The sequence below is a fragment of the Mus pahari genome, chromosome 2, assembly GCF_900095145.1.
Source record: "Mus pahari chromosome 2, PAHARI_EIJ_v1.1, whole genome shotgun sequence".
Taxonomy (NCBI): Eukaryota; Metazoa; Chordata; class Mammalia; order Rodentia; family Muridae; genus Mus; species Mus pahari.
Genome location: NC_034591.1, coordinates 35720613 through 35744513, shown reverse-complemented (window position 1 = coordinate 35744513; position 23901 = coordinate 35720613).

Genomic DNA, 23901 nt, shown 5'->3' with positions numbered 1-23901 from the left:
CTCTCTCTCTCTCTCTCTCTCTCTCTCTCTCTCTCTCTCGGTGGACTTACCACATATAAGACAAAGTCGGTCAGTGAGAAAGGAAGCAAGTAAGACTTCACTTTCTCACATATATTGGAACAAGAGCAGACAGACACTCCAAGGCACATTTACTTCCCCAGCCTTTTCCAGCTCACATTTTTCCAGTCTCCAGGCAACATTCACATAAAGGATGTGTTATTATTTTTCTTAGAAAAGAATTTTCCCCACCCTTGTTTTTCTGTCTAATTTTATTCCTATTTTTAATTTATGCCATCTTGTATTTTATGTATCCCAAGTTCTTTTATGATCATTCTAGAATGAGTCAAAGCCCAAACAAAAACATTTAGAAGAAAAGAGTCAAGATGCACCAGGACACATTTGAAGTTCAAATTTTAAATGTCAAAGCCTTCTATTCCACAGCCTGTTCATCACCCTTGAGTTAAAATACCTAGACTACAAAGCTACTTTAACAGATAAGACTTGGCATTTCAACAGGTCTTTAACTCTCTGAAGGCTCAGGTTGATCTCCCATGGAAATGAAATCAACCATAGCAAAATATTCTGTTTATATATTACTCAGTAAATACCATGAAGATGTTTGACAAAACATTTTCTTCCTTTACAAATTATATTCATTATATTAAAATTAATATCAGAGCAAATGTTAGTCAACCACATGATAAGCCTTGCTGGCAATGACAATAATCTGTGGTGGTTTGAATGGGAGACATCTCTTCTAGGCTCAGGCACCTGAACATTTGACCCACAGCTGGTGCTGGTGTTGGGGAGGGAGTTGCCCACTTGATGGAAGAAGAATGTCATGCAAAAGCTTTTAGATTAGCTTTTAGCATAGCTTCGCCTTACCTTCAGTTTCCCTCTCTGCTTTGTGCTTGTGAGGAGGTGAGTTTTTGTTTCAGTTCCTATTGCCATTTCTGCACTTGGCTGCTAAGTCTCCCTTCTTATCATTTTGGAACCATTGGGGCTAAATAAACTTTTCCTTCTGTAAGCTGATTCTGTTATGATGTTTTATCACAGCAAAAGAAAAGTAACTAATACAGGATGTAAAACCAGAATGTGGAAAAATCAATTGCTATGGTAAGACAGACAATTTAAAATAGTTATTAAGCTATGAAAATTATTCCCCATTAAAGCTGCTAAAGCAAAAGGAAGTGAGCATGAAAACTTGTAATATTATGTGCCGTTTCAGCAAAGATTATTTCTTATTATTCTGAAATACAGGACAAAAAGAAGGCATAAAATGGAAATATAATAACTATTTCAAATAATTGATGATGTGCATAATTTCATTCAGGGTGCAACTTCCACTAATAGGTCTTAATAAGAATAAATAATAAAATGCAACCCAATACACTGAAAAACTTTTTTGAAGCAACAGGTTATTTGTAAGTGAGCATCAGTGAGAATAAAGTAAGATGAGATCCACTTATAATGAACCATCTGTACCATGAGCTAGAGTGTTAGTTACTACTATTAACTAGAACTGATAAATGACTCAGTCAGAGAGAGTACTTGCCCTCAAGCATGAGGGTTTGAGTCCAATCCCAACAACCTGCATGCTATAATTCAGCCATACCCAATCACCACAGAGTACGCATAGGCACACACATACACATGCACACACATACCACATACATAACATACACGCACCACACACACACATACACACACGTACACACACACACACACACACACACACACGTATACACATATTGTTTTCTTTTTTAACTTAAAAACAACAAAAAAATATCTAAATGTATAAGGAGATGGCTTAGTCAGAATACCACTTGCCACAGACAAATGAATTCCCCAGAGAAATGGGAAAGTAAACCAGCCAATGTCACTGAATTAAGAAGCTTCACATTTAGTGAGTAATCATATCTCAGGCAATAAGGGGGAGAGAAATGCAGGAAGACACTCAACATCAACTTCTGTCTTCCACACATACATATACACACATGCACATAAGCATATAATCGAGAGAGACACACAGACACACACAATCACAGATACACAAACAGAAGCTAACTGATCATTTTTATAGGATTGTCCAGGGTTGATTGTTATGTGAAATAAATTAATTAGAAATGAATAATAATTCAAATGGCCCCTAAAATTCCTTCATTCTTCAAGATAGTATTTCTAATTTTATTTCCATCATGGAGTAGCACATGAGGAAGAAGAAGGAGAAGGAGGAGGAGGAGGAGGAGGAGGAGGAGGTAGGAGAAGGAGATAGTATTAGGCTTCCATACATATGTAAAGATGATAGAAGGAGAAGAGGCCATGTTTTGAGAGAGTGCAAGGTCAGATGGATGGGAGGCACTGGAAAGAGGAGAGAGGATGGCGGTAACTAGTGAAAATCAATTATAATTTTAGAAAAAAGTTAAAGTTTCATGTGGGCATGTGACAGCAGGACCAAGGCTAATGCAGCAGACACCTCAGATGGACAAGAACCTTCTAGAATAGGCCCAGAATGGTATTTCTTGTAATCATGAGCATACTTAAAATATGAATGTGTCATTTTATTCTTCCATATAAGAGTTTCTCTCTATATTTGGAAGAGACATATTATAGGAAACAATTTGATAGATATAAGAATAGTACAATCAAATTTTGATTATCCTGAGAGACAAAATATAATTCTTAAAGACCTCATTTAACCTGTCAGATACAACATTCTTGCTCATCCTAATTTTTTCCAGATTGTGTATTAGTGGCTAGATAATCTACATTTTACGCATAAATTAAAGGCATAAATTAAAGGGCCAAAGGGCAGAACCATGAGGATATTAAGTCAGAAGTAGCCAAATCAGGAAATAACTCTAAAAGTACTCTGTTTTTTGCAAACATAGGAGTTGCCTGTTAGTTGTATTTTTATAAAAGAAAAATAATTAATACTTTCTTTTTTCAAAATCTTCTTCCTGAATTAGAATTTGGTTGAATTTATTCAAACCACCTGTAAAGTCTTCAGATGGAAGGGAAACTACAGTGTGATCTTTAATGTAGCTTAGGAGATGAAAAATAGAATAGAGACAAGCAATTTAGATACTTCAAATAAATTATTTTTTACAGAAATTGCAGATGTCCCTATATTTTAAATTCATTTAAAACAGAAATTGTATTTTTGTTCACTTGGCCAGGTATCAGTCAATAATAAGACTGTGATCCCTATAGAGTAGCAGATTTGATTGGATCTTTCTGTATCTGTTCCAGTATATAGAGCGCAGGAAAATAAATCAGAAGTGGAGAGCTTCCATCTGAGTCATCTCTCATCCCAAGCCCCTGAATTAGTAAAGTAAACTCAAAGGCCAAGTGTGAGAAAGTCAGTTGGTAATCATCCGGTGTCATGGAAACTAACATGCTGGCTTGTAACCCTCTCAATGGCTTTATGGGCTATCACCCCATCTTACGAAAGGGAAAGTTGAGGAAGAGATAACTTACACTGCAGTTTTTCCTGTCAAATACTGGCTCACTGGCTCAGTCCTTATGGGCTGACCCATGGCTATGTGGGGCAATGTGAGTCTCTACCCAGAGCTGCCCCTGAAAACTTAGAGTGTGACTACAGTGAACCTAGTCAAGCGATGAGTATAAAATATACATAGTATTATTTTTTATGCTTGTCCTGAAATATGAATATTTTGACTTGAAAATCTTGACAAGAATAAGCATTGGAAACTTAACAGACTGTGTTGAACAACAGCATGAAAATCATTTAGAGGATAAATGTACTACTGTGATTTTTTATTATTATTAGATATTTTCTTAATTTACATTTCAAATGCTATCCCAAAAGTCCCCTATACCCTCCCTCACACTGCTCCCCAAACCCACCCAACTCCTGCTTCCTGGCCCTGGCATTCCCCTGTATTGGGGCATAAGATCTTCGCCTCTCCTCCCATTGATGGCTGACTAGGCCATCCTCTGCCACTATGCAACTAGATACATAGTTCTGGGGGGTACTGGTTAGTTGATATTGTTGATCCTCCTATAGGGTTGCAGACCCCTTTAGCTCCTTGGGTACTAGCTTCTTCATTAGGGGCCCTGTGTTAATCCAATAGGTGACTGTGAGCATCCACTTCTGTATTTGCCAGGCACTGACATAGCCTCACAAGAGGTAGCTATATCAGGGTCCTGTCAGCAAAATCTTGCTGGCATATGCAATAGTGTCTGAGTTTAGTGGTTATATATGGGATGGATCCCCAGGTGGGGCAGTCTTTGGATGGTCCTTTATCCATCACAGCTCCAAACTTTGTCTCTGTAACTCCTTCCATGGGTATTTTGTTCCCCATTCTAAGAAGGAAAAAGTATCCACTAATTGGTCTTCCTTCTTAAGTTTCATGTGTTTTGCAAATTGTATCTTGGGTAGTCTAAGTTTCTGGGCTAATATCCGCTTATCAGTGAGTGCATATCATGTGTATTCTTTTGTGATATACATGGTATTTTAAAAGAACTGTTAGAAATTTTAAAATAATTGTATAGTATTTTCCTTTCATATATATATATATATATATATATATATATATATATATATATAATATGTAAGCTGTAATGATCAAATAAATGTAATCTTAAAATAACCATGATTTTTCAATGAGGTTATTAAGCAGTTAACTTGCATGTTTGGATACCATATTTCTACCAAACACACTGATTTATAAGGAAAGATAGACAAAAGAATCTTCTTCTACTGGAGGGGGGTCAAGGAAAGGAAAAATATGCTGTTGTCACATGACAAATGTAATATTCATATTACAGTACTGATTCAGTTAAGAGGTTCCTAATAGAAATGATTAATTATACCTGTACCATCAGATTAAGTTTAGATGGGTTTTTAAGTTAAATATAAGGAATGAACATAAAAATTACAATGATATTTCAAATTGAGGAAGTGTGTTGCCAGTGGCACTGGGGCAAAGATCTGGGAATAGAGGCAAGGAACTAAAAAGTTGGAAGTCAGAGCAAAAAAAAAAAAAAAAAAAACAGTAGAAAGGTAACTATACTCCTAAAGTTTTCAAGCCAAATGACAAGTTGCATCACTTATTCAAAAGATATCACACACATAATTTGTTCTTTAACTTCTAAACTATATGTAATAGTTTGGCACTTAAATGTTTTCCAATATCCATATGTTAAAAACCTGGTACTATAGAAAATGGATCTATTGAACGATGGTAAAGCTACTTTGTTACACACCTAGAGACACAGGGTTGATCATCTTGGCTAAAAATCTTGAAGATCCTAAGCCAGCATGAATTCTCTTAATAAGCTGATTATAATGAGGTTTTATTACTTTAAGAAATGGTTGATTAACAGAAACTTTCCACTGGACTGTACACAATTATATATACTGAGGAAGGGAGAGCCTGTGAATGACAAAGAAGTAAACCAGATACATACATCCATTGGACTGAGCACAGGGTCCCCAATGAAGGAGCTAGAGAAACTTCCCAAGGAGCTGAAGGAGTTTACAGCTCCATAGGAGGAACAACAATATGAACTAGACAGTTACCCCCAGAGCTCCCTGGGACTAAACCACCAACCAAAGAATACATATGGTGGGACTCATGGCTCCAGCTACATATGCAGCAGAGGATGGCCTAGTCAATCATCAATGGGAGGAGAGGCCCTGGGTCCTGTGAAGGATCTGTGCCCCAGCATAGGGGAATGCCAGGGCCAGGAAGCAGAAGTGGGTGGGTTGGTGAGCAGGGGGATGGGGGGAGGGCATAAAGAGAGGGGGTTTTTGGAGGGATACCAGGAAAGCAGATAACATTTGAAATGTAAACAAAGAAAATATCTAATAAAAAAAAGAATTTTACCTGCACTATCTGTTTAGAAATCATTGCTTATAAATTTATATGAAATGAGAAAATAAAGTTTATTTGATAGGGACTCTGCAATTTAGTCTCAAAAACCAGATAGGATGCAAGTAGTTGATCAGGAGAAATTTCAGGGATCCTGTAAGCTTCAGGGCTTTATTTTTATCTGTCAATCATGTGATGGTACTTGAGCCAGACTGATTGAAAGTGTAAATGAAGTCCTTAAAATCATAGAAAAGAATCTGTGGTAGCCTCAGAAGTAAAAGGAATAGATGGAGTTAATAGAGAGGCATAAAAGCATTGGTAGGAGTTGTTAAACATCCATTAAACAGTAATAAAACTATATAAAATTTATTGCATTCTTATTATGGGTGAGGCCGGCAATGGCTGAGCGTTTTATATGTATTGTCTCATTTAATCCTCAAGACATCTAATTAGGAAAGTATAATTATATATCTGTATATTATATATGCAAATTAGAGATTAAGTAATTTGACCTTTTACCACAAAGACATGATTCAAACCCACTGCTGTCTGTCACCATCCATTGAACCAAGTCTCCAATGTTTCTGTAACATAAATCTGAAATCTCCACTGGAAAAGGCAACGAAGCTGTTAGTTTTAAAATGAAAACATGTGGAGGCCCGAAGGGCTTGAAACGACTTTTATAGATCTCAAAACAAAACCAAAAAGAAAAAAAAAATGGCAGTGCCAATGCCAGGATTCAAATCTGGGATTCAAAGTGTCAGAGATCTTCTTCAGATTAGAACATGCAATACACTAGCCTTTTAAAAAGCCATTTGACAGTCAGTCCACCCTACTGCTCTTTAAAGAGCTTCCAGCTGTTGTTTAACTTTAGAACTATAGTGCTGCACCTGCTTCGTTCCTTTTCAAGAAGATAGTAAAGCTGTCGTAACAGCAGCATTGACTCATCTACTGACTGCATCCAGAAAGCCACAAAACAAACTGAACCTTCCTAGGTATTCACCAGAATATAGCTATCCGCCATGAAGAGCAAGGTGGGGGAAATCAATAAGAAAACAGATAGAAATGAGCCGAGGCATAAACAAATTAAGCATCCGAGAGGTTGATTCCTACTATGATTAAGGTGTTTTAATTAGGAAAAACAAAACAAAACAAAAGTGAACTTTTACTAACTAGGGCCAAGGAAGACTGTAATTGCAATAGCAAAGCAAAGGCTTAGAGAGGATTAAAAACAAGATGATGGGGAAATCTAAGAGCAGACACATAATCTTAACCTTTGACAGTTGCAGGGGATTCAGAACTGACATGTAGCGGTGCCAACATTTTGGACATTTGGCCCAGTGAATGCTATGCACTGACCTCGATGTCAGCTGGTGGTTTTACTGAGATGGACTTTCATGTTGTAAATCAGGCTGGCCTTTAGCTCTTAGGTAGCAAAGCTGATCTGGAACTTATTATCCCTCTGCATATTCTGTTTTGTTGGATGAATTATGCACCATTGTGCTAGGATGAAATTCATAGACTGATCCTAGGCTGCCTACACGTATGTAGCAGACGTGCAGCATGGTCTCCTTGTGCATCCCCTAACAACTGGAGCAGGGGCTGACTCTGACCCTGTTGCCTCCCTCTGGATCTCTTCCCCCTAACTGGGCTGCCTCTTCTGGCCTCAGTGGGAGAGAATGCTCTTAATCCTAATGAGGCTTGATATGCAAGAGTAGGTTGGTACAGGGGATAGGGACTCTCCAGAGGGTCTCCATTCCTCTGAGAAAAAGGTAAGGGGGAATGGAAAAAGAGAGATGAGGGGATTCAACTGGGAGAGAGGAGTTAGGACAGGTGCAATTAGGATGTAACACGAATGAATGAATGAATGAATGAATGAATGAATGAATGAATGAATGAGTGAATGGATGGATGAATGAATGAATGAAAAAAGTAAACAGAAACAAAATGAACTTGCTATACATCAGCATACTTTTTAAACAGTAAAAAAACCAGCATACACACATCAAGAGAAAGTTAAGATACTTGTCTCACAATCTTTCTTTATCCTGCAAAATTTTAATAAACATTGCTATACTCTTTTATGTAAAAGGGTGTATTATGTTATTGATGCAACTCATGTTGAATTTTAGATTTACCTCGTAAACAAAGTGTATATAGGGAGAGGAAAAAGAAAGAAAATCAATGGAATGACAGGACGTTAAGAAGTAATGCTTAAGAAGAAATCAAAGGAGAGTGCAGATTCTAAATAGACTGAAAAATCCCTTGAAGGGCAAGGGATTAAAAAGTTATATGGAAGGCAAGAGAGTATGGAAGAAAAGGTAAAAGACCATGCAGCCAGGTAAAGTAGCCAAGAAAGAAGATATGGGCTCCAAAGAGCATGGGAAATAAAATGAGACGGGGGACAAGCAGCATAACTGTACACTCACTGGAGAGCTCTCTGACAGAGGCACGGTCACTAGACAGCGCTCTGCTAGAGGCACGGTCACTAGACAGCTCTCTGCTAGAGGCACGGTCACTAGACAGCGCTCTGCGAGAGGCACGGTCACTGGACAGTGCTCTGCTAGAGGAATGGTCACTAGACAACGCTCTGCTAGAGGCACGGTCACTAGACAGAGCTCTGCTAGAGGCACGGTCACTAGACAGCGCTCTGCGAGAGGCACAGTCACTGGACAGTGCTCTGCTAGAGGAATGGTCACTAGACAGCGTCTGCTAGAGGCACCTTGGTAACTGGCTACCAATTATATTAACTTATTCTTTGTATTATTGATAAAGAGAATAACCAGCCCTTATGTTTGGTGGATTTGCAGCAGTAAATCCAGTGTGCATGGTCATATTTATATGTTAGTAGGTAGTGGACTGTTGCTACCATGTAGTATTGAACAAGTAAAGTAGCTTACGACTACCGCATGCAGTGTCTCTCATTTTGTCACATGGCAGCCGTTCCTTGATTTATTTATGATGTTCTTAACTAACTAATTCTATCACTTTACATGTAATTGGAATCTGATGCCAAATCTTGTTTCTTAATAGTTGGATTTATTTTATGGTATAATAAAAAATTTATTATACTGGAAAACAAATAAATAAATTCACTTTTAAACAATGAACAGAAATATTATTGTTGCTGAAGGTTACAGATATTTGTATTTCCTACAATTAGTCACGGTAATGGATGAGAAGCACTTATCCTAGGAAGGGACTAGGTTCTTAACTGTCCTGCAACTTCTTAGACATGCCTCAAGTATAAAAATATTCACAGTTATTTAATTCTTGAACTTAACACTATTTTCTGCATGGTTCCTATTCTAGTTATTTACAAATCAACACATGCATTTTGTTTAGCCAGTTTTTAACCAGGAGTTTCGTACTGTTTTTTAAAATGTTATCAATGAATCAACAGTCTTACAATTCTTACACTATGAGACTCTAGTAAAAGCATTAACATAACTTATAATTTATAACTATTATTCTCAATGCTATCCAATGTATACATACATTTACTATATAAATGTCTAAGCACCTTAATCAAGAGATATTATATACCTTCATTTCATAATAAAATCAAGATGGCATAAAACACATTTATAAGACATAAAAGATTTAAGGACCACTGATTTCTTCTCCCCCTAAGTGAGACTGAGGCATCCTCACTTGGGCTCTTCAGCTTNTTGACCTTTTTGAGTACTGTGGACTGTATTTGTTGTTGTTGTTGTTGTTGTTGTTGTTGTTGCTGTTGTTGTTTGTTAACATCCACTTATTAGTGAGTACATACCACACATGTCCTTTTGGGTCTGAGTTACCTCACTCAGGATATTTTCTAGTTCCATCCATTTGTCTGCTAGGAGGGAGGGAGGAAAGAACCTGGAAGGAAAAGTGGACTGGGGTTGGGCAAGCAGGGAGAAGAGGGAAACCTGATCTGGTATTGGGTGAGGGAAAAGGACTGAAGCCCTGAGGGCCAGCAGAAAGAATGGAAACAGGCAACTTCAGGAGGTTGTGTGTGTATGTGTGTGTGGTGGGGGGGACCCTCCAGAATGCACCAGAGACCTGGGAGATGAGAGACTCTCAGGACTCAAAGGGAGGGACCTTAGATGAAACGGCTGACAGGAGGCAGAGACAGGGTCCAGCAGGAAGACAGGGCATCAAATGAGGGAGGGGGTTGACATCCCACAGTCAAAACTATCACCCATAATTGTTCCTGTGTGAAAGAATTACAGGGATGGAAATGGAGAGCAGCTTGAAGAAAAGAAGGACCAGAGACAGCCCCAAAGTGGGATCCAGAGGAAGGGGAGGTTCCAAGGCCTGACACTGACTATTACTGAGGCTCACAAAAAGGGATTCCCCTCCTAAAGACCCAAGAAGCAGCTGAAAGAGTCCCATGCAGATATTTGCACCCAACCAATGGACAGACACTGCTGACCTCTGTGGTTGAATTAGGGAATGTCTGAAGAAGATGAGGAGGAGGGCAACCCTGTAGGAGGAACCACAGTCTCAATCAACCTGTATCCCCGAGATCCCTCAAACACTGGACCACCAACCAGGCAGCATACACCAGCTGATATGAGGCCCCCAACACACATACAGCAGAGGACAGCTGGGTCTGTGCTCAGTCAGAGATGATGAACCTGCCCCTCGAGAGACAGCCCCAGGGTGTTTAAAGGTCAGTTGGGGTGGGGGGTTGGCATGGAACATCCTCATGGAGACAGGGGTGTGTGGAGGAGGTATGGGGTGTGGAGCAGCTGGAGGGTGAATGGGGTAAGAAATAAATCTGGAGTGTAAATAAATAAATAAATATAAATAAATAAATAAAGGGCCACTTGTTTGAACAGTAGGGACTGACATATGAGAACCCAGTAGGATCCTGACTCAGATATAAGTGTGCAATAAACGTATACTGACAAAGAATATAAAGCACACAAATCTGCATTGCTCCACTGCATTTCATAACATGTCACTCTGCTCTAAAGGCTGCTGAGGTATTGATATTTCTCTCACTATGTAGAAAACAGGGTATGTGCCTAGTGAGAAGGTCAAGTCTACACTGTACCTTCTGTGAGTCATAATTTCTCTTCCACCAGTTTAGATTCAAAGTAACAATACATTGTAATCGAGCAGTAAATGCTATATTCATAAGACTGGTAAGTTTTTTTTAAACTTATTTTCAGAATGATTACTGGAATGCAAATAAGCATGATGACTCTTATCCTGCTTCATAAAATGGATTATTTATAAAAGGTGAAAAGATCTTCATGTGCACTAACATTGGAAATTAGTTTGGATATTTTTTATACGTAAACAATGCCTTAGGACAAAAATTAGTAGTGAGGCTACAGGCGGTTAAGTAAAAACCAAATAATAATAATAATAATAATAATAATAATAGAAAGAAAGAACCAAGGAAAGAAAGAAAGAAGGAAAGAAAGAAAGGGGAGAAAGAAAAGAAAGGAAGAAAGAAACAAACAAAAAATGAATAAACAAACAGAGAAAAAAGTTTGTGCACAAAAGCTTCCCTTTCAGTTTTTTTTTTTAATATTTATAATTATGAAAACATTGGAGCAATCAGTTTGCTTTCAATAAATGAACTGTCTGAAAAAAATCCCTGTGAATTTCTGGAATTAGAGTACTATTCAAATGACACAACCGGGAAATAAAAAGATATGGAATAATCTTAGATACATAATGACAATCAAGTTAGTGTGAAAGGCTCAATACTATGTTACTCTCAAAACAGCAAAACTATGGCATAGTAAGTTAAGTGGGTTCCAGAGATGCACTGGGAAAGAAGTAGGTGGAGTTCAGGGAATGGTTAGAGTTGCCAGACTACTCTCCATAGGTCACTGTAATAGTGAACATATACCATTATATATATTTGAAGCCCAAAGACCTACATAACAGAAAGAAAGAATGCTAATATAATTCTGAATAATACATAATAATAAAGTTCCATTATTGGTTCATCTTTGTGGTAAATGTACTACATGTGGGGGTTTGAATGAGAATGTCCTCCATAGGCTCAAATACGTGAACACTTGGTCTATATTTGGTAGCACTTTTGCAGGGGTGGGGTGGGTCTTGTTGGAGGAAGGAATTCACTGCAGCCTGCAGACAGCCTTTGAGAGTGCATAAACCTAACCTCACTTCATTTCACTTCCAGCTCTCTGCTTTAAGATTGTGGTTGAAGATGTGATCTCTCAGTTTTCTGATCCAGCTACCGTGCTTGCTGTGTGCTGCCATGCTGTCTGAACAAGATGGATTATTATCCCTCTGGAACCATAAGCCAAAATAAACGGTTTTCAATAATTTGCTTTGGTCATTATTTTTACCACAGCAGTGGGAAAGCAGCTGATATACTACACTAATGCGAGATATCAATAATGGGAGAAACTACATTTGGTGGTAGATAATGGGACCTCTGTCTATTAAATAGTCATAGTTTTCTATAAACCTAACACTATACTTAAAATGTCAATTAATCAAAACAGAAAGATATTATACTACCTTTGTATGTTTTTCATCCTCTTCTGGAACTATTTTACAGGCAGACACACATTAGAGCTGGATATGCACTAATTGTGAAATCTCAAAGCTTTTATCTTCACCCTCACACCCAAGGTGGGTAGGAAACTAACAGGTGGAGAGCAGAGATCGTAGCCTCACACTTGGAATTTTTGTATTAAAGAATTTCTTTTCCTCTTTTCAAAGGTACCTTACAACCAAACACACACAAACACACACACACACACACACATATATATATATATATACATATATACATATATATATATATATATATATATATATATATATATATATGTATATATACATACATATAGGCAAGTGTATATGGATATTCTAATAAGAATTGCAAAGTTACAGAAAAAATAAAAACAGAGGGGACTGGTAAGACTTATGAGAAGTTATTAACTCACAATGCTCTTGCAGAGGATCCAAGTTCAGTTGGGAAGCACATGAAGAGCAGCCTATAATACCTGCTCCACAGGATCTGATACATTCTTGACTCAACATGACACGTGCACTCACACATGCACATACATATATGCATAGAGAGACATACACATGTGTTTATAGTTAAAAGTAAAATAAAGTGCTAAAAGCACATAGGATATACTTATTGCTTTTCCATAAATCATGTAAACTTACTGCTAAGGACCATTCAAAAAAAATTCATAAATCTTCAAGGATAAAAAGCCAGAGACAGAAAGCTAACGTGTGTGGTAGCTGAGCAAGCAGATCATAAAACACTGAAAATTTGGATGATGCTCGAGGGGAAAGCACCAGGTTCATTCCATACACACGTGAAATCTGCAGCATTAGGAAACTTGGGAAAATATCTGACTGGACTGAACTAAGGAAAAATAGTTCCTTGTTTGTTTTCTCCTACACCACACAGACAGAATAGAGCCCAATTCAAGCAGAAAATCATTTTACCATTGTCACTTCGTCTTCTATTGACTGAATTTTCTACACAATCTGATTGTGAATGCAATTCAACATGTGCTCTTTAGACAGAGAACATGAGTGATCATATATGAGGAATGGAAGGGGGAAAATAGGCACATAATCAGAAATTCCTCGAATCCAGATATGTGAATCTGAGATTCCCACAGAAATAGAACTTGTGGCAACAGGTAAGGTAAAAAGGCTAGACATGTGACTGTTTTCGGACCCTTCAAGATTTAGAATCTTATGCCATGAATAAGTTTTACACTGAGGATTAATAGGCTATTATTTAGATTTTAGTAGAGAAACTGAGTCATGCTTCTTTAAAAAATATCTTAGGTTTCAGACAGATTTTTAGCTGACTTGGGTGTCATGAGAGCCTTAGCAGTTTGGCAAATCCTACTACTCCAGGGGTATTCATTTCTTCTCTGAAACACATGTAGGAATGTAATTGCCTTTAATAGCTTTGGTGGACTGTTTGACAGGCGATATCAATGTAAACATCATTTTCAAGGGAGAGACTTCATGGGGACCCATTTGAGAGTGTGGGTTGGACCTCTCTTCTTTCTCTGTCATTTCCTTCAGCTATCTGCAGTGCATCTCAAGGCTTTCTTAAATGCTTTCTTAAATAAACACATTCTTAAGGAGTATTGGACCACCCAGTCTCCAGAACCATGAGCCAGTACATTTCTTTTTCATTTGAATTACCCAGTATATGGTATTCTATTAGAGTAAAACACTATATATATGAATCCAGCTTTAAACAATATTTGAATGCAGCGAGTAAAGTAAATAGAAACACAGTGGATGCTATTCACTGTATGAGCATCCTTAATTTGAAATATAAAAGTCTCAAAACAGTGAAACTTTCTGAGCCTCAACATGACTCCCCAAGGAGAGAATTTCACAAGTCACTGAAGGGCACATGTCACTCAAAACACACATACACACGTGTATGCATGTGAGCATGTACACAAACACACACACACACACACACACACACACACACACACACACACACACACTAAGAACAATACAAAAATTAACCTTCTAGATACGAGGAGAAGGTATATAAGAAGCCTAAATAAATTTCAAGCTTAGACGTGGGGTCAGTCTAAGGTATCTCAATACATGTACGCATGAAGCAAGCAAGCATGCATGCACACTCAAAACCCCAAATCTAAAACACTCCCGGTCTCAAGCTTAAAACATCAGAGTCCACCTACAGTGAAACTCATTTCACTTAGAATCAATGAAGGTCGGGAGCTAGTTGAAAATCCTCGTTAGAGAAGACAAGCGGGAGCAAATGATGAAGTGGTAGTTATGGAGAGAAAAGTATGAAGAATTGTTGGAGAACTCTGCTATTAAAGTTATAGTCTACTATGTCAGGATAGCTCTCCAAACTCAATGCAAAATGCATGTTTCTTTTTCTCATCAGGGGTTTCTCTATCTGAACTTGTTTGGAGAGTGTCTTTGTGTACAAATGCCTGACATTATTTGGAGGATAACCCTGAAATGAGCTTCCTGCAAGCGCTGCACAATTCAGCACATGAATCTTGCTTTTTCTCCTGCCCATGTGATAAGTAGATATTGTGTTCTAACCAATCAGCCTTTCCACCCATACACGTAGGAGCCCTTGTATACCTGGCCACTGGAACAATGAAAAAGTAGAGCTGTCTCACTGAAGCTGCCTCCTGGAAGGGAATATACCTTCCATCACCCTCACCACTATCTGAATCCTGTTCCTGCTGATTCTAATCACTCAGACAAGGACCTTGAGGAAAGGGAGATCCACAAGGGATTATAGATTCTTTGCTTATCAGGCAAATACAAATTTCTGAATATGCATGAAACCAGTGTATTTCTTTTAGCGAGTCAATTTTCTCTGATATATATTCAGATACATTTCATCTATATGTGAAGTATACATATATGAACATATGTATTAGAGGAGTCTGGTTTGGTTACATGTAACCCCAAGTTTTACAGTAAAACTCTTATAATAGTAGTTATCTATTAACAGTCCATGATTCTGGATATTTACTGAGAGTAATGGTAAACAGTTATAGCAAGAACTATTATGTACTGAGTACATACATCCCATGTTCCAGCAACAAGGCCAAACAGTGTAGATCATAATATCTGATTTAATTTCTATTTGAAGTCTCTGAAATAGGTTGATGCTCAGATAGAGTGAGCAAGATGTCCACTAAACACAGTTGGTCACAACCAGAATTGGAAATAAGATCTTAGAGGAAATCCAGAGCTGCACGCTACTGAATGTTTCCTGGATTCTCAACCCAAAGCATTATGGGCATTGGACCAGAACTTGAAGATCCAGCAGTTTCAAAGAATATCTCTCCCCCTCCTCTCTCCTCTCTCTATCCCTCCCTCCTTCCCTCCCTCTCTCTTCTCTCTTTCTCTCCCTCTCTCCATCTCTCTGTTTATCTCTTTCCCCCCTCTCTCTCTCCCTCCCCCTCCCCCTCCCCCTCTCCCTCCCTCTCCCTTCTCTGTATCCTAAGCATGTTATCACTGTGGTGGCACAGAGATCATAAATATATGCTCACTGTGTAGTACAGCATAAGCAGTCAAAAATGATACTCTTTCATGAAGAATATTATAAAACAAGTATATAGAGATGTGTTACATATTTAAATCTAGATACATTTTAGATAAGTTAAAAGGTAAGGGAAAGATAATTTGCTTTTTAAAAAAATGTACCATAAAAAATGTAACATAATACTGTTAACATGGAGTGAATGGCAGATAATCAATACCAAGTTTGATATATTTGAATCCCAAGACACAAGACTTAACAATTTGTGAACTATAATGTTACCCCAAACTCTTCTTGTCAGTTTGATATGTGTCAATAACATTTATGCATGATCTTATATAGCTATTGGGCAGGAGACCAACCAATAAGTAAACTGTGTGTTATGCAAGCATTAAAGTCTGAGGTCAAACCCCTAGCCTCTGTGTAGACCCAGATGTGGTCATAGACACTTATTTTCTCAGTGGGTTGTGGTAAGGGATGCAGAAACAAACATGTCCTTGAGCACACTGGCCAGCTAGTGTAGCTGAAAGAGCAAAAACAAGATTCAGAGAACCTATCTTGAAAATTAATATTGAAATCATTAGAAGGATATAGACTATCTGAACCTCTGACGTCTATGCATGCGCATACACAGGCAAACATATACATCCATGTATAACAGACACACACACACACATATTCTAGATGAATATTGCATAGAATTGGAACTGGATTTTACAATGGCAGATGTGAGAAGCCTCATACGGTATTCTAAGTGTCACCAAGGAATTTTTATTATTATCATATTACTCTTTCTGCATGGACCTTCTCATTTATATACATCAGGAAGTGCTAAAGGTGAACCTCGCTCTAAGCATCTCTTCCTTTGAGCCTCCCTCTTCTTAGAATCTAGTTCCATCACAGCAGCTTCTAAGTGAGTATGATAATGACTAGTAATGGCTTAATGTGCCATTCATTCCGTAAGTATTTTTGCTTAGGAATAGCGCACAGTGTTCTGTAGCTAAAATAATGGAAAATAAAATAATCTCTGGTCTTATTGAAATAATGAGGAAAGTTGAAATTGTGTCACTGAGGGGCCTCTGAGTTTTTTCTGAAGCGCAGCCTTGAAGCATGGCAGCCATCTTGAAGAGGCCCTTCTAACTATGCTGATACTAGCATCAGAATATGACAGTTGAGGGTGTTAGAAGTTTACAGCTGTGGAACCAGTCATGAAATAGACATTTCAAGACTGAAGTGGGAAGCTAACTCTCTTTGAAGTTTGGGAATAGAAGCTTAAGATAAAAATAAAATCCATTGCTGGCTGGATCACAGGGACCCAGTGATTCCCACAAATCTGTCTCTCTCTAACACACCAGCCCTGGGATTACACACACACCATATCACAGCCACTCACATCTACTATTTGTTTTTATGTAGAAGCTGGGGCACAGATCTGCCCTTTATCTGTTGTCTGTTTGGACATGGATTCCAAGGATTGAATCTTGGAATCAAGATTATTAGGTTCTTTTTGTTTGGTTTGGTTTGGTTTGGTTTGGTTTGGTTTGGTTTGGTTTGGTTTGGTTTGGTTTGGTTTGGTTTTTCGAGACAGGGTTTCTCTGTATAGCCCTGGCTGTCCTGGAACTCGCTTTGTAGACCAGGCTGGCCTTGAACTCAGAAATCCTCCCGCCTCTGCCTCCCGAGTGCTGGGATTAAAGGCGTGTGCCACCATGCCCGGCTGATTATTAGGTTCTTATATTTGTAAGACAAGCACATCACCGATGAAGTTATCTCCCTAGCTTGTCCACTTATTTTATTAGTGTATTTTAACTGTAGAAATAAAGAGGTACATAGATTGTACAGAATCCCTGCCTTTGTGTTAATACGTATGCAATGCACTTGATCTATTCCCATACCCTATCACTTTCTCATGCACTTTCCCCACCTCTTGTGGTTCCTTTTCCTTAAGAGATCCCTTTCTATTTTCATATCTACGTTTTTCAGTCTCCATTCTGCACACAAAAGGAGGTCAATTCCTAAGGAAGTACCCATTAAAGTAAGTTCCTCCTTTGTTCCTGAGATCTGCATAGAGGGGGCTAAACACGATCAAAATACATTAGATGGACTTCCCAAAGGCTTAGCCAAAATTGCAACATTTACATGGGGAATGGGTAGTACTTGACATTATTAAATAATCCGAGTAGGAAAAAAAAAAAAAGAGGTTATAGGTGTTTACTAATTTGACAGTAAAGAGTCTTAAAATCGAAAACTGTCAAATCTCCTGTGGGGAGGAAGAGAGTGACCAAGCACACAGGTGCTCAGGGAGGTGGCAGTGCAGTTCTATGCACCTGTGGCAGCCAGAGTGTGACCTCCATTGTTGTTGTTGTTGTTATTATTATTATTATTATTATTGGTACATTTCCACTTACTGCCTAGAAAATTATTATTATTATTGGTACATTTCCACTTACTGCCTAGAAAATAGATCTCCTGATGAAAGAGAAGCTCACCTTTTGGGGGAAAACCTTGAAGTCTGTGAGATCTCACAATCCTCCTGCCTCTGCTCCCAAGTTCTTGACATCCAGACACACGAAGTTATGCCTGGACTTTCATCTGAATGCTATGTGTTTAAACTCAGAGGCTGATGCTCATAGAGGAAGTAATCATACGCATTGAGCTAGTTTTTAAACTTCATGAACTTTTTTATAGCAGGCACAGGACAATATTCAACAGTCAATTCCCATTTTGATGTTTCTCTTACTGTATACCACAGTACCTACTCTGGCAACTAAGTATGACAAATTTGGTAGACTATATCCGGATTCAACCCCTTTTATCTCCTACCCTTGTGAGTACCTGACTAGACCAAGAGAAGATACTGAAAGCCTTTTCTAAAGCCCAACATTGTAACAGTGCATCTGTAATTGGCTATTTGATTTTACATCTAAGAAATTGGCAAAGAAAACAATGTTAGTGCTCTTTGCCAAATGTGAAAAAGTAGTATAGAATACTTTTATGACACACCATTCCAGATACCTTGAGAAACTTAGCCATGCTAATTTAAATCTGCCCTACAATGTATAATTTTCAAAGAATTTTTGAATACATTATTTCAGTTAACATTAGAAATACCACTTGTATCTTTTTTCATGGAGAGGGCAAGAGTGTTAGTCCAGTGCAAGTCCTGATATGTTAGTAAAGACAACTACCTTTTGTCATATTCTCTATTAAAGCAAGCTCTTTTAAAAGACATAGCAAATTGCTAAAATTACTTAATATGTTAATTGTATAAATGATAATTGAATAAGGGTGATATATAATTCATTTATATTTCTCTGCACTTTTTAACTGGCAACTATTAAAATAAGCAAGGCTATGTTTCTGAAGATGAACATGTAACTCTTTATTGAAGGACAAATTAGTAGAGAACAAGAGTCACCAGAGGGTAAACAGGAATGACATCTGATATTGCATCAATAAAAGAGGTTGACGCAAAAGTGCTATGTTGAAAATATATTCCAATAATATGAATCTATTTTATAAATAACTTCTCAAGGGCTTACAAGTATTTTCTTCTTTACAAATTCACAGCACAACAGCCTGGACTTTTGTGATACAGACCTCTTCTTCAACCACCCCAGATTCTAAGAATCCCTGCAGGCAACCAACACTTGATGTATCTGTGCAATGTGCTTTTGAACTGTACAAAAGCCTTCAGCTTTCCCAGCATTCTGCAAAGAAAAACTGCCAACTGCAAGTCTTTCTCAGATTTAACATAATACAACTGTTACTCTTCCCCATCCCCACTGGACCCACAACTTCTCTCTTATCACTGATGGCTTGTACTGTGTGCATTTATAAATGTATAAGAAGGGGCTATTTTCTGATCAATATTAAATATTATTAGTCATATAATTGCTCAACTGAACACAATTTGAAATTCCACAGGCACCACATTCTCTTTTGTGTGTATACTTTAAGAATTCTGTTTCTACAGGCAGATTCAAGAACTGAATGGGATTGGTCCTTATAACTATGTGACTGTAGTCTGCAGCTTGGAATCTTTCTTACAAAAAGAAAGAATAAATAAAATAGTTGTTTATATTGAACTCATTTATCCCAAATCCTCATTAGAGCCAGTAAAATATCTTTCCTAGTGTGAATATCTTTCAATATTCAAAAGAAATGAAAAAAATAAAACTCAAAATGAGTCATGATAGAGTTACATAAATATTTAAACTCAGCTACTAACTAAATGTTAGGAAAAAACATGCTTCTAGTCTAGACCCCCAAAAAAACCTGATTTTTCACCATTGAATATGTCTTTGGCATCAGGTATACTTGCATTAATTTTTCTTATGCAAGAAAAAATGTGATAGTTGATTACCAAATGTGATATTTGATACTTTCAGTTTTCATATACAACATTTATTCCAACTGTTGATTTGCATAAATAATTATTAACTACATAAGTCTATTTGAAAATATTGGAGAATCTGTTGGTAAATTGAATTATGAAAGAAAAGATACCACCAATTAGTTTATGTCATAAATAGTTGTCAAGCTAACTAGATGTACAGAATATCTAAGAAAATATAATGCAAGAAAATAATAGGGTCAGCAAAAGCAAGAAAATATGCATATAGAAGAGAAAGATAAAAAAAAACAAAAGTGTACATACCTATTCTGTCTTATTAAATGGGCTTTTCTCATCTCATATGCTATTTTAAGTCTGGCTTTGTACCATGTCTGAGAGTCATAGCTATCTTATGATATAACAAAGCAAGACTGAATCTAACTGGTTTCAAAGACAAACCATTCTAAACACAGGAATGTCTCTCACTTTTCTATCATGTCCTTATCTTGTAAGTCGGTCAAATCAGTTCTTCTCATTAATCCCATAGAAATGTGTTTAATTAAATAAAGCATACGGCAATTTATCTGTCTTGGGTGAATTACTAAACAATGACTGAGCCAAGCAGAAGCCAATCAACACTCAGTTTAAAATTGTGCATCTGAGAGTTCGAATTCTGCATCTGTAACTTAAGACCACAAGGAGCCCCTGATGTTTCATATATACGGTCTGCAGAGTATTCCCAGGAAACATATAGAAAGCAGGCCTCAAAAATATTTAAAGGCAAAAACACAGGGGAAAATTGAGTAAGAATTCCAACTCACATCAACGTGCTCAAAAATATGAATGGTCTATGACCCTGAAGAAAGATAAAAATGTGGCCATATTTTATTTTGATAGTTCACTATTTTTCTATAAATGTAATAATCGTGTACCTAGTTAGTCAAAATCATCTCCTATAATAAAGGTTCAGAATATGAGAATTGCCCTCTCATAATAAAGTCTTCACATTGCTTCTTGCAGACTTGCTAAGAATGAAAGACCAAGGCAAGAGACAAAACTTCACCTTGAATTGAAATATAGAGAACTTATTTGTCTGAAAAGAACATCAAACTGTTTTCAATTAGTGAATATTTTATTAAATTCTGACCATATCAGTCTTACTCCAGCATTGGTGTTATAGTGTTATTGTGTCAAAATGAACACGAGAATTTCACAATTAGGAGAGTTGGGAAATAAGATGACTCCTTATTAAGTTGATTTGTTTAATCTAATGAAAATAAATTATTTTTGGATAAGAACATACAAATACATTAAAACTTCACATTCATTGCCATTAACCTTCATATGGAAACTTCCAAAATTAAATTTCTTAAGTTTCCTCAATTCATGTTCTCTGTATATGTTTTAATTCAAGGAGCTATATTTAAAACAATAAAACATAACAAATTCAGTCTTAGATTATGTAAATCATGTGATAATATTATCAAAAGAGAGAAATGTCATGAAAATATATTTAATGAATATAAAAGCCAAAGTGTTTGATAAAAATAAGGTGAGTAAAAAGGGGTGAAAAACTGGAAAGCTTTCATTAATGCACTACTCAGTTAAAAACCTAATATGATGATCGTCATAGGGTGTATATGTATAACCTTAGGTATTTCAAAGGTTGAGATATGAGAATCAAAAATCTGTGTGATATCTGCCAGGACATTACAGTATCTTCATTGTGCATTACAGAGATACAGGAGAAAAAGAGGGAAAAAGAAAGAGAAGGAAGAAAAGAAGGAAGAGCAAAAGAAAAATATACCAATATAATTATTGTATAAAAGTAAAATTAATTTTGAGTAAAAAATCAACTCTGATTTGTTAATTCAAAATACATTTGTTTGTAAAATAAGAGAGTTATGATGACCAAAATATATTCTGTGTTCTGTATAGTAATGTAGACTTCTCATATGAAGTAAGACACAGGGGTTGACTAGATCAAGACTAATTAAGGATCCTCAGAAAAATGAGCATTGGGAGAAGATGAAAATTATATTTAAAAATGGTAACAAATAAACTAATTAGATTTCTTTCTTTGAAACAAATGCTGACCCATCTCACTAACCATGTCAAATTGAAGAATGTAGAGTAAAGGTCTTCCTTTGGTCATGGTAGCAACACTGACTTTCTCTGTTCTTCTAACTAATAGAAACATTGCATATCATGATGCTATCCATAGCTGTTATTTTTTAAAAAGGCATTCTATTTTCATATAAAATATCATCAACTGAACCAATTTTTGAGTTATCTCACTGTTTTTCTTAGAATTTGGAGCTTCCAGGAAATCATCAGAGAATGTGTAAATCTGGCTCTTTAAATTGTTCATATTACCTTTGTAAGTAATGCCACTAAAAGTTAAAAATACATATAAAAAAAGATTAAAAAGCATGCACTGGCTAAGTTTTACAAACCCAAAAGGAAGTTCAAATAATGATGAGATGACTCACCAGAATCTAGAATGTCCATTCCATGAAAATGCATTGGTAACCATGCAAATTAGAAAATAAGTCCATTTGATGTGCATAGCACGGGTTGTGTCATAAACATCATCTCCACAGCTAAAATCATGCAAGTCTATTCAACAAGCTTTGCATAATACAGAGGCAACATCATATACTACATGTTACTTGTATGCCCTATAATAAAACCAGAATATTGTTTTAGAGAGAAATTTATCAAAGGGCCCTATAAAAATGCTGCAAATTTGGGGTAGGGTTTGAGGTATAGTCAAGCAATATAAAACATCAGTTAGAAAGAATAAACAATGCCTTTCATTGTATACCATAGTGAATTCTCTCATATGCCATAATTTATAATAACTTTTTTGCTTGGCAATGAAGAAGATAGTAGAGTGCAGATAAAATTGAAAATGGTTGTGCTTTATTCTCATGATATAGGAACTCTCCTCAGGTACACAAACATGGAAAATACTTGTAAAACCTTACCCACCAAGCTGGCAAAAAGTGAAAGAACAAATCCTGACAAAAGGTGGAGCAGTGTGGACCCTCATATGCTGGCTCTGGTGGAATGAACTGCCATATATCTATAGAAGACAGCATAGGACATTTGTCTACTCGTGAGGACACTCTGATACACATAAACTTTAATACAGGCTAGTTTGATACTTCTATACTACCTCTTTGTTGCTTTGATAAAATACTAGTCAAAATCAAATTGGAGCAGAAAGAGGTTTTTGGCTTACCACAAAGCCAGAATAGGAACACAGGACAGGAATTTGGGCTAAGGCACTAAATCAGAACATGCAATAATGCTGATTACATGTTTTCTTTTCCTGACTGGCTCAGCTACTTATAACATCCAGGCTCATCTGCCTATGGATGACATTTTCCAGAGAGGTCTGTGTCCACCTATATCAATTAAAAATTAGAAAATAGTCCACATACAAAACCCACAGGTTAATAGGGAGGAGGCACTTCCTTAATAATGTCCTCTCTTCCCAAGCCTCTAGTTGGTTCAGGTGGACAAAGATTAAGCAGTATCACAATCATGAATACTTATCTACAATGTAAAAAATTCTAATCAAGCATATGTATATTATGTAAAATACATGCATTACGATTTCTCAGAGCAGTGTTATTCCTAAACAGCAAGAGTCGAGATAACAAGACAAGTTACTCAAAATAGAAGGAATCTAAATAAATGGT